A 9820-nucleotide genomic window follows, 5' to 3' on the forward strand; every position below is an offset into this window, starting at 1 on the left:
GTCCTTTCTACCCCACCTCCAAGCACATTTTTTGATATCTAGGTATTACAAAATTATTGTACACCATGCTTCCTTATAATATCCAATGCCCATGGCAAAAACAATCCCAAATGTTAGCTGGACAGTCAAGATACTTCATAAACTCATAGACCACCACATTGATAATTTAATATTTGACTTTCCTGATCACAAGCTCATAGACCAAGAGGAGAAACAAATTTCAGAGATCATCTAATAGAACCCCCTCATTTTACAAGCAGTGAAGCCAATATCCAAAGGGACCTGGTGGAAAAAGAAATGCAGGTAGGGAGGAAATAAAGAAATGGTTGACTTGTGCATCTTTCTTAAAGAAAGGTTCTAGGAAAAGCTTTCTACCCTTCAATCACAAGGTCTCCGAGGACAAAAGATGCTGATGGAATTTCCTAGGTAAATTCTGGAGCTAATGTGATATTCCAGGATGAAGAGATTCCTGAGGCTTGATAAAGGAGGTGAGCAGGTCGGTGACTTGTATTCTTTCTTCAACTTCAAGTAGTGCCATGGACAACATTTCCAGTGAAGAAGGGGAAAAGGGATAGCCTTATTTCCAAAGATCAGGGTCCCCTGGTTGTCTTCCTTTGATTTCCACAACAATCTGGTAAGATAGATATTATTTTCTCTACTTTGCAGTAAAGGGAACTGAAACAGGCAGAGGTTAGTGATGTTCACAGAATCACCCAGCTAAAAAGTGTCTGAGGTTGGGATTTGTAGTCAGGTGCTTCTCACTCTAGATTCGCCCTCTGTCCATTGAAACATCTATCACAGGATATACTAAACTGTTCCAAAGTGAACTTTGTGAGAAAAGAATGGACATCAATGTCCTGCAGTTTCAGAGTTGTGAGTTGCCTGTATATTCCCTATATATATGTCTTTTAAGTTTGTACCCCATCTTCCCAATCTCAGAATCTGTGTCACTGTGAGAGATTGCCCAAGTTTCAGGGGAGGGGAGATGTTTTGTAAATATTTGTCTTCTTTGAGTAAATGTCTTCCCTGACAGCTAATTGACTCTGTCAACTAGTTATTAATAGATATATGTCAGTACAATGTTAGGATTAGTCACTCACAGAGTTATCCTTAGTACCTAAGGCAGCAATGACTCCTCTGGGAACATATGTGAATTGTGGGAAGAGACCAGAGGGGCTTCTACAAAGATTTGTAATTTGGTGTCAGTGGGAAGATAGAAGAGAGAACAGGCATGGGATAACATGGATAAGGTCTATAGGACTCTGTCACTAATTAAGTGGGATATATGAAGCAAAAGCAAAAATTAAAATAATTCTAAAATTTGCAAGCTGTGGTCATTGAGGTAATGGGGATGCCAGTAACAGAAATAGGGAAGTCAGATAGAAGTGGTTGAGTGAGAAAATGTTTGCTTTTTCCCAGGATCACCTGATAGCAATCTCTCAATGTCAACTTTCCAAACTCCCCTGTCACTATTGAGATTTATTTTGGAAGGGGGGAGCTGAAATATTACAACTTAGATGATAATTAGAATGGCACTATAGGGCAATCCAGTGATTTAACCTTTGTGATATTCCTGAGAATATTATTCATTCTTTTTCTCTGTTATTACTCTCATATTGTCTAAAAATCACATTTTTAGCACTTTGCAGGGGCATGAGTCTCAGCTGTGATATTATTCACATTTATGCATATACTATTGACTGCCAATCAAAAAATATTTTTCTTAGTACCTTCCCTATTATAACAGAAAACAGTGGTTTAAAACAAATATCTTGATTGAAAGTTTCATAGAATGAAAAAAAGTTCCTTTACAAATAAGAATAAAATAATTCCTTCTTGGTAGAAGGTTTTAAATCCAATGAATAAGAGCCAGAAGGAAAAATAAGGTCAGGTATAGTCAGCATAAGTCACACCTCCTCCTCCACACATTCCCAGGCAGTCAGGGGAGCTGTCAGCATGGTAATAGAGAATGCAATAATACAAGAGCAAAGGTAACTATTATTGAATTTAAAAGCCAGAGGCAAAGATGACTCTGATACTGGTGATCTGTTTGACCTAAGCTGTGTGCCTTGCCATAGCTAGGCAACTTCTTGCAGCATAGTTGTGACATAAATTACAAATGTGAAATCTATACTCAGACCAAAGAAATAGTCTGTGCCTTTCTCCCACTCTCACCTCCTGATTCAGGATGCCTGACCCTTAATATCCAGCCATGTGTATGTAGGGATGGATATATTTAGTATTCCATGTCCCCAGATCCATCCCCAAAGAGACTTGCTCATGGGAAACTAAGCTCCTTGGGTAGGGAATCCATACCTCTAAGTGGGTTTATGAACAAAAGAAACAAACTAGAGGACCAATCTGGAAGAGTCAGATCTCAAAGGGAAATAGTCAGTGAGGAAATCTGGCCTTAACTTCAAGTAACTAAATAAATAAATAAGTCAATTCAGGTAACAAATTAATAAGCAGTAAGGCTCCTCTTGTCTCCACTCTTAAGAAATAAGACCCACACAAAAGAGCAGTTTGCATTTCCCAAGATTTTTACCAATGGATAATTGCTAACTAACCTCTATGTATATTGTTGTTTGGGCATTATACCCAAACAGCTGTGGGACCAGCACCTGTGTATAAGAAGAGTCACAAGTTGCAAGGGTTCATGCACCCAAATCTTGCTGACTAGCCATGATCCGTGTACCTAATTTCCCTGATATATTTTCAGCGTTCTGTTTCTGACCCTCTAACATCATTTTCCTAGTAGAGCTTCCTCTGTCTTCCTTGCAGAAAACACTGCATCTGGTGCACTGCCTTGCCCTTGGAGGGGGTGACTCAGCCTCCAAAACCCTGCTTGGCACGAAACTGCTGGTGCCATCCAAAAGAAAAATTGCTGCCCGAGCTATGGACACAGCCCTTCCCCCAGTGGCCCACACAGATGACTCCAACTGTGACTCTGTCTACACAAATCAAATTTAGACTTCGGAACCTGTTATTGAACAGGTTTGAGAACAGAGTTCTGAATTATCCACACTGGCAGTCCCTCTGAATAAAAATTCAGAGGAAAATTTCTCAACTCACTACTTCATTCTGTCTATGTTGACACAGGGAGAAGGGCCTTTACCCAGGAGACAACATCCTGAATTTCTTGATTCACTGGAAATTGTATTAGAACCTGGTGAAGCATTGGGCAACATTTGTTATTTTCTTAGTTGAAAAGTCAAGACAGAGGTGTTCGGCTTTGTTGTTTTTTTTAATTTGCTGTTGCTAGATAAATTGTCTGGAAAATTGAATTTTAAAAGATTAATTAGAAATCTCAGGGTTCTCATAGGAAACCCAGCCATGTTATTATTAATAAAAATTGTTTTTAAATAGATTTGTATTGATCTTTTGTTTCATATTACCTGCTTTTCCCTCTGTATTTTCCTTATCTTCTCTCTCATCCCTTATAATAAGTTTTTCGTAAAAGAAAAAAGAAGAAAAAGAGAAAATTCAGCAAAATCAATCAACAAATTTAAAAAACTCTAATATTATACACAAAGTTCCATACTTTCTTGTATGAAATCAAACTCTTTATAATTTTGCAACATTTATTTTAGATTATTTTGTGGTTGTTCTTTCTATTTGTAGTATTATTGTAGTCATTATATATATAGTTTTATTAGCTCTGTTTACATCACTTTGCACCAGTTCATGTATGTCTTTTCATGTTCCTCTGTATTCACCATGTTTGCCATTTCTCAGAGCACAGTAATCTTCCATTATAAAGATGTAGTACAATTTGTTTAACTATTCTTCAATCAATTGACTAAACATTGTGAATAACAATCATTCTATTAGGAAGTGTTTCCATTCTATGCAGTGCTTTATAACTAATCACATTGTTTTGCTCTCTAGCCTGGAGCACACACACACACACAATTTACTAATGCAAACCAAATAAGGCCATTTCGAGTTAAGTAAAAGTTCCAATCACAGAATATGTCTAAAGATTTATTGCTTTATTATTTTCAAATTGTTATTATTTAAACATTCCCATCATGTCCAATCCTTCATAACCCCATTTGGGGTTTTTGTGGAAGAGATAGTAGAGTGATTTGCCATTTCCTTCTTCAGCCCATTTACAGATGAAGAAACTGAGGCAGACAGGATTGGATGACTTACCCAAGGTCAAACAATAAGTGTCTGAACTCATGAAGATGAGTCTTTTTGACTCTAGCTTCCGTGTTCTATCCATTGTACCACTTACCTTTTTCAAGTTTGGGATATAATTCATTCTTCAAATAATTATTTTTCTTCTACTACCATTAAAGCACTATAGTCTACCCTCATCCCCACCCAAATTACCATTTATTAAAGCATTATATTGCGAATACAAGCACTTGGATTCAAATCTTGCCTCTGTTACCTACTAGTTGTGTAACCATGAGCAAATCATTTAATCATTCTGGACCTTAGTTTCCTTATATGTAAAATGAGAGGTTTGGGCCAGATGACTCCTAAGTTTCCTTCCAGCTATACATATATTAATCTATTTTGCATATACTTTTATAGGTATGTGTTATCTTCCTCAATCAGATAAAAAATTAGAAAGGAGGCTTCAGTCATGTATCACTGCCCCGAGGCAGCTTAAAATATAATTGAGAACTATTTAACAAAATCAATAAAAATATAATAGAACAGAGAATACCAATGTAAATATATAATTTTCTAAGTCAAGATGTAATCCACAGGAATCCTTGAGTACAGTTTTGTGACCCCCATTTGTTTGAATTTGACACCATTGTTATAGATCATCAAAGAATTACAAGACCCAACCCCTACTCTTGTTGCTCAAAGCATCATTGGAAATATAAAACGTATGAATAAGAAACAGTTATATCTCACTCTTTATGACCCCATTTGGGGTTTTCTGGGCAAAGATACTGGAATGGTTTGTTGTTCCTTCTCTGGTTCATTTTACAGATGAGGAAACTGAGGCAATCACGGTGGTAACCTACTCAAAATCACACAACTAAAGTGTCTAAAATCAGATTTAAACTTGGGAAGTTGAAACTTCCTGGTTCCAAGTCCAGTGCTCTATCCACTGTACCAACTAACTGAATATGTCAAAGTGAGTTATAGAGGATAAGTGCTCCAGAAGTTCAGCTTTGGGCTCAAATGGTTGGAGACCCCTTGACGCTTAAGTGGGAAGGACTTAACCTAAACCTAAAGGACACACAGAGGCCATCATCAGTTGTCTTGACCTAAGTCTTCCTGGACTCTGATAACTCTGGAAGACAGAGTGAGGCAGATGACTTTGCCCAGTTCTACCTCACTTAAATCTAATTCATTTGCAAATCAAAGACATCCCCCTCCAGATGTCCTGTTCTTCTCTGAGACAAATATTAATAGCAAGGATATACAGTGTTCAGATAAGGGAAAGTAAGAGAGTATTTCTAGCAGGTAGATATATGAAAAAAGATCTGGAGGTTGGGCTATATATATATATATATATATATATATATATATATATATATACTCCATTTTTGCTGGATAGTGAGAAGAGCTAAAGAAATTATGGTGATAAATTGTGGAGTGATGGGAAATAGATGTAATAAAGGATAGAACCAGGGTATGGAGGGCCTTAAAATCTGGGAAGAAAAGTTTAAAATTTATCTTGGGGTCAAAAGGGAACCAGTGAAAGCTTCCACAGACCAGAAGTCATCAGGTAAAATGTTTCACAAAGATTGATCTGGGGGTGATTTACAAAATGTACTAAATGGTTAAACAAGTATTTGCAAGAATAATGAGGTAATAATAATGGCCTTGACTAGAGTGGTGACTGGAATAGAATGGGGGAAAAAATGGAAAATAAAGGATGATTTCAAAAGATAAAATGAAGAGACACAGTGCTTAATAATTATTTGGATAGGGGAAGATACATACTGTACGTATATCGTGTGTATGTGTATGTGTGTGTGTATGTGTCTCTGTGTGTGTGTGTGTGTGTGTGTGTGTGTATCCTTTTTTGGCATTGTTGTCTTCACCATTACAATATAAGCTCCTATAAGGGGATGGAATGCTATTTTAGCATTTCTTTGCATGCCCAGCATCTAGCATAGTATTTGGTACAAGGCAGGCACATTTAATTGAATTCAATTTAGCACAATCAAAAGAAATATAGGACAAGTGATGAGAAAAAAAAAGTGTGTAGAAAATTATTAACTTGGTTCAGTTTCAGGTGGTAATAGGAAGAGGAAATTTAAGAGGAAATGTCTAGCAGACAGCTAGAAGCAAAATTCACAAGAATTCACCTAAGAAAGTGAGTTCTATTGATGCTGAGTGAAATGAGCAGGACCAGGAGATTGTTGTATTTACTTCAATAATAATATATGATGATCAACTCTGATGGACGTGGCCCTCTTCAACAATGAGATGAACCAAATCAGTTCCAATGGAGCAGTAATGAACTGAACCAGCTACACCCAGTGAAAGAACTCTGGGAGATGACTATGAACCACTACACTCTATTTTTGTCCACCTGCATTTTGGATTTCCTTCACAAACTAATTGTACACTATTTCAAAGTCCAATTCTTTTTTTACAGCAAAACAACTGTATGGACATGTATACATATATTGTATTTAAGTTATACTTTAACATATGTAACATGTATTGGTCAGACTGCCATCTGGGGGAGGGGGTGGGGGGAAGGAGGGGAAAAGTTGGAACAAAAGGTTTTGCAATTATCAATGCTGAGAAATTACCTATGCATATATATGGTAAATAAAAAGCTATAATAAAAAAAGGTTAAAAAAAAAGAAAGTGAGTTCTAATTGAGGTCCTAGTAAAATGATATTTGGGAGAAAGGAAGCAGACCTGTGATTTCACTAGAATCAGAAATTTCCTCTACCAATGCAGAATAGACACTATTCTGTAATTTATAAATTTAGAGAGTGAGCTGGGTCAGCATAAGTTTTAATGACCTTGTTCAAAGTCACAAGGACAAAAACAAGTTTTGAATCCCTAGGTCACCAAAACTCTATTCAACTTCATTCATGGCAGCCTAACACTATTTGCATAGAAATTTTGAAATCCATAAACTAAATTCAAACATGATCTTAGAAAATCACCAAATTTCTGAATTAAAAGATTTCTCGTAAATGATTTAGTCCTACTTACCTTTACCTAACCAAGAATCCTTTCTGTATCAATGGCCTCCAAATATTTTCCCAAGCATCTGTATTGGTACAAACACACATGCATATGTATGTATGTGTATGTGCATACCCGCCCATGCATGCATATATATATATATATATATATATATATATATATATATATATATATATATATATATATATATACATGTGTGTAAGTAGATAGGAAGGAAGGAAGGAAGGAAGGAAGGAAGGAAGGAAGGAAGGAAGGAAGGAAAGAAGGAAGAAAAAGAAGAAAGGAAGGAAGGAAGAAAAAGAAAGAAAGAAAGGAAGGAAGGAAGAAAAGAAAGAAAGGAAGGAAGGAAGAAAAAGAAAGAAAGAAAGAAAGAAAGAAAGAAAGAAAGAAAGAAAGAAAGAAGAAGAAAGAAAGAAAGAAAGAAAGAAAGAAAGAAAGAAAGAAAGAAAGAAAGAAAGAAAGAAAGAAAGGAAGGAAGGAAGAAAAGAAAGAAAGGAAGGAAGGAAGGAAGGAAGAAAAAGAAAGAAAGAAAGAAAGTAAGTAAAGAAGCAAGGAAGGAAGGAAGAAAAAGGAAGAAAGGAAGGAAGGAAGGAAGAAAAAAGAAAGAAAGGAAGAAGGAAGGAAGAAAAAGAAAGAAAGAAAGGAAGGAAGGAAGGAAGAAAAAGAAAGAAAGGAAGGAAGGAAGAAAAAGAAAGAAAGAAAGGAAGGAGGAAGGAAGGAAGAAAAAGAAAGAAAGAAAGGAAGGAAGGAAGGAAGGAAGGAAGGAAGGAAGGAAGAAAAAGAAAGAAAGAAAGTAAAGAAGCAAGGAAGGAAGGAAGAAAAAGGAAGAAAGGAAGGAAGGAAGGAAGAAAAAGAAAGAAGGAAGGAAGGAAGGAAGAAAAAGAAAGAAAGGAAGGAAGGAAGAAAAAGAAAGAAGAAAGAAAGAAAGGAAGGAAGGAAGGAAGAAAAAGAAAGAAGGAGGAAGGAAGAAAAGAAGAAAGAAAGAAAGAAAGAAAGAAAGAGAAAGAAAGAAAGAAAGAAAAGAAAGAAAGAAAGAAAGAAAGAAAGAAAGAAAGAAAGAAAGAAAGAAAGAAGAAAGAAAGAAAGAAAGAAAGAAAGAAAGAAAGAAAGAAGAAAAGAAAGAAAGAAGAAGTAGAGAAGAAGGAAGAAGGAACGAAGGAACGAAGGAAGGAAAGAAGGAAAGGAAAGAAGGAAGGAAAGAAGGAAGGAAGGAAGGAAGGAAGGAAGGAAGGAAGGAAGGAAGGAAGGAAGGAAGGAAGGAAGGAAGGAAGGAAGGAAGGAAGGAAGGAAGGAAGGAAGGAAGGAAGGAAGGAGGAAGGAAGGAAGGAAGGAAGGACACACACCCCTCAATATGTGGAGCACTAGTCACCTCTTACCATTGAGCTGACATGAAGCTGAGATTGCATGGCAAAGGCAAGTGAGAACTGGCCAATAAGCTTCATAAACTTGTACAGAATGTTCAGCTGATGCAGTTCCCATGTAGACTTTGGATTCTGAACAGATATCCTGTAACTGGTTCTCATTTACTAACCACAGAATAAAAGCCTCTTTAGCAGCTGTAGCTCCAAAGCCAGAACTGAGAGTTTTTCAAAAGTGCTAGTTGATATCTTCTTTTTTTTCACGTGACTTATGGTCTAACAGCATCTCAGTGATACTGTGAAGGCAGAGTCCTTGGGTCCTCCCTGCCCAAGGCCAGTACTTGGTTCATGAACCCACACAGTTCTTTGCCTCAGAATTTTTTCTTTCATGTTATGTAAAAAGATGGCTATGGTTTTGTGAGCCCTAGAGGTCGAGAGAACAAGCCACCTAATATCTGGGAGTGTAACTCATGCTAAAGCTTGCATCCAGCCAGTCCAGCTTTGGAGCCTCAAGGTTTGAGGAACAACTCTCAAAATCCAGACCACCAGGACCCTTCCCAGTGGTAGTGGATGCTATATTGGACAGAAACTTACTTAGGGGAGTGTTATATAGAGACTGATTTAAATTTTAAGCTATTCTTTTCGGAGACTTAGATGACAAAGGGGAGGATATAGATGAGGTGTTCGAAGGGAAATGTATTTTATTCTTTATAAAAGCTAATTGATGTTAATTGGTTAAATGGAACTGATACTGTTCACTGGCAACCAGCAGAGGTGGGAAATACACCAGAACGGGGGCTGACCCTTGGAAGATCTGATTTAATTCCTCATTAGGGACCTTACTTAAGGTAAGGTAATGACATACATTGGACTTATGCAATGGAGAGCCACTAATCTCACAAACAATACCAGGAAACAGTGGGTGCTGCAACATGCATTTTGTGCTATTGTCAAAAAGGGATTGCAGAATCACTAAACATTTAGGTCAAGAGAGAATCCTTGAACTTGTGAGAAAGATATTTTACTATCCCCAAGTTGCAACAGGTAGAGATGTGAGTATATGTATGCATTCAGATTGTGTTCATAAACAGTCTGTATCTTGGTTAAAAGGTAGATTGATGGTTAAGATGAGAGGAAAACATAGTAATAATTATTGAAGGAGATATGGGAAAACTGGGACAATAATGCTTTGTTGGTGGAATTGTGAAATGATCCAACCATTCTGGAGAGCAATTTGGAATGATGGCCATCAAACTGCATACCCTTTGATACAGTAGTGTCTCTACAAGAAAATCATAAAGGAGAGAAATGTT

The 9820-nt window shown here is 36.9% G+C and overlaps 1 long non-coding RNA gene across 1 annotated transcript; it reads right to left on the reverse strand.

Moving 5' to 3' along the window:
• Positions 1 to 314: 314 nt before the first annotated feature.
• On the reverse strand, positions 315 to 8664 carry LOC141553180 (uncharacterized). Its single transcript, XR_012485302.1, has 4 exons — positions 8526 to 8664; positions 7156 to 7213; positions 3396 to 3436; positions 315 to 631 (listed from the first exon to the last, which is right to left on the reverse strand). It is a non-coding gene; the product is annotated as an uncharacterized LOC141553180 (long non-coding RNA).
• Between the last annotated feature and the right edge of the window lie 1156 nt (positions 8665 to 9820).

Source organism: Sminthopsis crassicaudata, chromosome 1, assembly GCF_048593235.1.
Source record: "Sminthopsis crassicaudata isolate SCR6 chromosome 1, ASM4859323v1, whole genome shotgun sequence".
In the NCBI taxonomy this organism is placed as follows: Eukaryota; Metazoa; Chordata; class Mammalia; order Dasyuromorphia; family Dasyuridae; genus Sminthopsis; species Sminthopsis crassicaudata.